The sequence below is a fragment of the Cygnus atratus genome, chromosome 3 (genome assembly GCF_013377495.2).
Source record: "Cygnus atratus isolate AKBS03 ecotype Queensland, Australia chromosome 3, CAtr_DNAZoo_HiC_assembly, whole genome shotgun sequence".
NCBI classification, from domain to species: Eukaryota; Metazoa; Chordata; class Aves; order Anseriformes; family Anatidae; genus Cygnus; species Cygnus atratus.
In genome coordinates this window covers 79,801,208-79,807,581 of record NC_066364.1, presented here as the reverse complement: position 1 = coordinate 79,807,581, position 6,374 = coordinate 79,801,208, and positions in this window count along the sequence as shown.

Sequence of the window (6,374 nt, the reverse complement as noted above, 5' to 3'; positions counted from 1 at the left end):
GTTGCAATATTTTTATTAATCCTTATGAATTATTGTCAGGCTGTTTTCCTAAATTACATGTTTATTTGGAACAGCACTCAGTATGCTGAATATTAATTGGCCAGAATGGAAGAGTAAGTGATCTTACACTTCTTTCCTGCACATCAGGAAAAGTGTTTAAAACAATATTTTTCACCATCTTTTTGACCCTAACAGCATGTTTATAGACAATTCAGGCAGTCTGAGAACCTACATGTGTATTGCTGAATTTTTGTATTTAGTATTTCTAAGATGATGCTGAAAATAGCATAACTTCCTGTTTATTCTATTTCTTTCTACTTATTGTTTCTTCTGTTTCAGCACTATAATCAACAATCAGGTACAGTTTGTCCAACATACTTGGTTTTATTTGATCAGAAACAGGACAATGCAAATAAAACAACCAGACCAATGTAACATTTTCACCTTTTACTAGACTTACAAGCTCCACATTTTATACGTGCCTAAGTAAAAGATCTTTCTTCACAATTTCTTTAACATTCATTTTGGTTGACTTGAAATGCAAGAAAATGGGTTTAAAGCACACTTTTTACATTTCTGGGAATAGCAATGACAATTCCTTCAACAGGCTTTTAGTGTGTTTTACTTTTTTACTGTGTTTTCACATCAGGCTGTGTAGCACTGTCCCATCCCACCCACAAAAAGAGAATGTAAGTAGCAATAGGTTCTTCAGTTAAATCCTACGGTTTTCCGTGGCTTTAGTTCTATGTCTCTGTGCATTAACTTCACAATTATCTGAAGTTCTATTTTTAAAGAGCTTTATGTTTCTTTCTTGCAAGCACTTTCATTTTTCTCCCTTTGATTTGTTCACAGGATCTTGATGCCACATGCGCCTGAGTGCTTAATAACTGAAGTCGATGCAGAGTTGTTGTGCCTCCCTCAGCTAACAGAAGTTCACTGCAGGCTAACATATGCTAGACTACAGCAAGACAACAGGCTATCTTTTATATGCATTTCAAAACAGCATAAAAAAAAGAGTTTACCATTTTTCTTCCCCCCCCTTTTTTATGGGCTTCAGTTATTACTTTAATCATTAAGCAACTTTTACCATATGGTCCAGAAATAACAACTGAAACTTTATGAAGTGTGAAAATAATCCACTGTGATCCAGAGAAGATGCATGTGCTAACTGGCACCATATCATGTAATTCACATTTCCAAGGGAGTAAAGAGTATTTTCACAGATTGTTTTTGAGCAGAAAATTATCTAGGATTTCTCTTCACATCAGAGTTACTCATATCAGGTCATGTAGCACTGTCCCTGGAAGTGTCATGTTAGACTTTCTTGGGAGTTATCTTCCATGGCTCTCTATGCTGTAGTAAACTAAATTGCTCAGCAAATGCCTAACTATAAACTTTGCAGGTCATACACTTGAATGGAAGTGGATTCATGAATCATAGATTATTCCCAGCCACACCAGCTGAATCACTAGCCTCAGTGACAAGCATGAATGCGTACATGAAGCTAGTAAAGAAAAATATGAGCACTTAGATTTACTCTGTTAGTTTAAAAAAAAAGCCAGTAAGTCGGCATCAAAACAATGATTTATTTTGTCACCTCCTCACCAAGTTGCCTTCTGAAATCATTTAAAAGAAACTGCTGCAGAAAAGGTGAATGCCGGTGGTGAGGTCTAATAGAAGCCATCCAGGAAGGATATTAATGCAAGGTAATGATCAAATCAAGTCAGCATGTAACAGATTGTTACTGTAATTTTCTAACAATTTTTCTATTCTTCAAGCTAGGGAAACAATGTACTCTTTGTTTTATCTGTACTTTTAGTAATATATGCAAGTTATTTACATAACCATCAGAATAAGTTATTTATAACTCTAGTATCTCTTGCATTACATTCGGAAAGCAAAAAGGGAAGCTCAGGAAAACTGAACACACACTTTTGCTTTTCCTAACAAAATGAATGAGATGCTGTAAAACAAGGTGAAATTACACGAGGCAGCCTCAGGAGCCTAAAATGGGTATTCTTATTCTCTCAAATCTTTTCCTTGGCTCTGCTTCTGCCTCATCCACCTGCCAGCTTTGGCATTCATCAGGCTTTTGCTGAGTAGAATAATTCATTAACCTAGACCAAGAAAAACAAACAAACAAACAACAACATACCATCCTCTTCTCCCTGGTTAGCAAGTTAACCTTTCATGGAAAGGCTTATAATGAGTGATACCACAAAAGCAAAATAAGTGTTAAAGGCAAATGGGTAGGAGAGGTAAAGAAGCTCCAAGTACGTGGAAAATGGCAACATAAAACGTTAAATGCTTTAGCTTCTTGGAAAAAAAAAAGTTTCTTCCATTTCAAGATTGCAGAAAATCTTGGATTACCCTAGTAATGGCATAGGATGAGCCAAGATTTAAAGTTTCAGAAGCAAACCAGACTATTTTGTCCAGGATCAAAAAGGAGTTTGACGGTATCATGTGTGCTATGGCATTAGTAGCAAACCAGAAATACAGCTGAGGAAGGAAGAGAATTACAATGCAAGTACTGAGCAAATAATACAAAGAGCATAGTAAATATCAAACCTGAAACATAACACAATGAGATTAAGACAGAACTAGGAGCAACAGATGCCCATATAGCTCTTGTACATGAATAAAAGCCTGGCCCAATTCAGTGCTAGAAGCATTTGATTTTGAATCAATTTTTATATAAAAAGGTGGGAAAATATACACAAACCCATGCTTTTACACCATAATGTTAGCATTTTAACAAAAACTGGGGAAAGAAGCCATTAATATAAGAAATTTCCACAGCACAGAGGCATTTAGGTACTTAATAATTAGCAAAATCAACCATCGAGGTGAAGGCTCAAAGAAATACTGCTTCTTTCCCACTGCCATGAACATTTTTAGAAACATCAATGCGTATTTTCCACACCCTAAATTTAAGTCTTTGTTTGTGGAAGGCAAATAAAAATACAAAATTAAAGCTGTGGATAAATCGCTGGGGAAAGTAAACTTGGAAAAGACGGAATACAAAATCTAACAAGCCAGGTTACAGTTGTAAGGCCTTTTACCGCTAGCTTTAAAAGCTCATGTCTGCACAGACATCAGCTGCTAATCACATCAGTAATAACTATCACATCTCAAATTACAGACTCACTTAATATTAAGTATTAAATCTAATATTTATCAGATCCCGACCTCTACCATTTCTAATTAATTTCTCTTGCCATCTCATTCCTCCCACTCTGTTTTACATGAACTTATGTTTGCTTTGCAGATTAAGCTTTTCCTCACTTCTCATTAATAAAGTTCTTTTTAGAGCTAGGCTGGAAGAAAGAACTAGATTTGTATATAACATGGTGCAAAGTAGCATTTCTGTCACAATTACAGGAACAGGGGAATGTAGATAAGAATTACCAAGAAACAGACTTACAGGAGAATACTGGTGAGCATAAATAATAGCAACTACATGTTTTAACCAAACAGCGAAGGTATCTCCTTGCTCTAGAAGACATTTGGGAAAGAGTAGATTCTAAAGCACTTGTTCTGCAGTGAATGATGGGTTGTGGGCTCAGAGTTTGTCTGTTACAGAGAGTAACAGTGAAGAATAGGAACCCTTAGTAAAGCATAAAGGCAAGAGGATCACTAAGTAGCATAGCACCTTTAGCACAGCAGAACAGAAGTAGAAGGAAATGTTTGGTGAAGTTCATTTGAACACCTACTGTATGTGCCTCCCTGACAGTAAGTCAAATTAAGTACAGAAAATGCCATTTGGGCTTAAAGGGTGAACTTAGAGACATTCGCATGAAAGTGCAGAAGAAGGGTTTATTGAGTGGAAAAAGGATAGCTTTCACCTTTGTATGGTCATTTCTTTGTGACCTGGGAGGTACGCTGCAATTTTATAAGATTTTCCTTATAGCATCTTTGACCCCCTGTAGAATTCTGAAGCTTAGCTTCTTACAAAAAATAGGTATACTAACCTAACATGAAAAGTTAATGTAAGAAAATCAAAGTAGTAAGAGCATAGCTAATTAAGTAGGTTGGGGTTAGATGTGAATTGTGAAAGATAAGAGGAATTCTTAAACTCCTGTAAAATAGTCTTATTTCTATAGCCTGAACTGGATTACTACTTACACTAACCACAAAACATGAAAACTGCTGACTTTCTGTAGAATATACACTTTGCTCAACATACTGATGTAGAAGAAAAATTAGCATCAGAGGTTATCAAAAAGCTTTATTAGTAACTGAAGTTATTGGAGATGCTTAGTCTATGTGTGTATTTATAATGAACAGAGGTTTTCACGTGGTGGCACTTTTTTTTTTTTAATATGCGTAATGTTCACAGAGAACATGCCAGACCTCCTTTATGCTCTGTTCCAGAACAGGAGTAGATACCATGCCAGTCACACCATACCTTATGCACTGAACTATGAAACTCTCAAGTTACTCTTGATGGCTTCTGAGGGAAAGGAAAATAATAATGCACAAAGACCACACATTTCAAAGCATTTTTACTGTCTCAATAACGAGTTCATGCAGTAGCCTTCACACCTTTACCTAGAGGTAAGAGTTTGCATCTTCCGCAGGAACAGTAATTACAAGGTTGCTTTACTAAGAGTTACATTAGCTGTAGGCATAGCCAGAATAGTGCAGTATTGAAGCAGAGAGTACAGAGAGACAGCTTCTGTGGCCTCAGGAGTAGAAACTTCTCAGTTCAGTCACTGAAACAAGGTGAGTGGTACCTACAGAAAGAAACTTTACTGAGGTACTCAGTAAGTTTCAACATTCGACTTTGAGGGTTGGTGTGGAAATGAGTGGTCGTGTCAGCAGCTGGCTGATACATACAAAGTTGCTCTTAGTGGGTTCATAGAACAGCCTGAGCTCAAAGGAAAAGGCAGAAGACAAGCTATCTACTCAGGGAGGTCCTGAAGTGATACGATTTGCATTACAATTGATGCAGGTAACATCAACCATGTAAGAGGCAAAGACAGATGTGACATCCAACCCCTGAGAAATGCACTGACACAACTAAATGAATTCTGCAGCCAAAGACAACTCTCATGCTGCTTCAAGGAAGTTATTTACCTAACATGGCTGAACACCAGGAGCTTGTACCACGGCCAATACTGGAGAATATAGATGAGGATTCAGCATCTCTTCTGGCACCAAATATAAAATCTGCCTTGACTATGCTTAAATGATGCTTTACTGGCTTACGAAATGCAAGGGAAAGAGTCTAGCCTTTGCAGCTTCTGAATACATTAAGAAAAATCCTGAAAGGTTTTGATTTATTCTAGCCAAAGCAAAGAGCAAAACGCTCAGAAGTGGAGTATTGTTAAGACACACCTTCAGAAAATGCTTTAACTACTGGTATCAAAAGCCTGGTATCAAAATACCAGACAGAACAGCAGGACAGAGCTGCATGGTTTCTTGTTGGTCCAGCTGCCTTTTTCGGGGATACTTTTCTCTTCTTACCTGTCTGTGGTTTAAAGGGCCCATAGCTGGAAAGCTTCCAGTGTACCTACTCTTAAGTTAATGGATGCATGTTTTGGCAAGATACAATATTAAATACTGGGAGGAGTTGCCAGAATAAACCAAAGAACTGACTACACAGCAGAAATCTCAGATGGTAGAAAAAAAGTTTTAAAATAAAAAACCCTACTTCATCAAGAAAGTTTGATTACACAACTATTTACATCCAGCAACTGAACAAAAATGAAATGGCATTAAGTGCACCTTGCACTGTATATATAGTCATAATATTCTAGTTGGCCTAAAGATGTCTTACACAGTAAGGCTAGGAAATTCTCCTGACAACGTTTTTTCATCTCTCCACCATTCAACATCAGTTGCAACAGTGCTTAGAAACTCATAAGACATGGCACAAAATAAACATTGCACTTCGCTGCAGATGGTATTTTTCCATAAAATACTAAGTTTCCATAAAATAGTAAGAATGTACAGGCTTACTACTAAGCACTACAAATTAAGAAAGAGGAAATACAGTCACTGTCATTAACATTAAAGATACCCTTCAACTTTAAGCTAGGCAATCCTGGCAACGAGGTCCACTCAGTGAAAAGGCTACTTTCTGTGCTTAATCATAGGGCAGAGAGAGATCCCTCCTCAGCATGCAGATAAAAGGAATAAGCTATCATCTATAACTACATAATGTCTCTGAAAGCAGTCATCCTGAATTTTTTCATGCTTGATCACTCTTGGAAGAATCCCAAGGCTTGCCAAAGGAAGACATTATAGCAGCCTTCTTCTGTTAGTTGGGTTGAGGTAATGACTCTCCCTGTTTTCCAGGTACAGTAAGTGAACACATACATATAACTACTCTTCAGCTGTTAGAAGCCAAGTACCTCTGGCCATTTCTT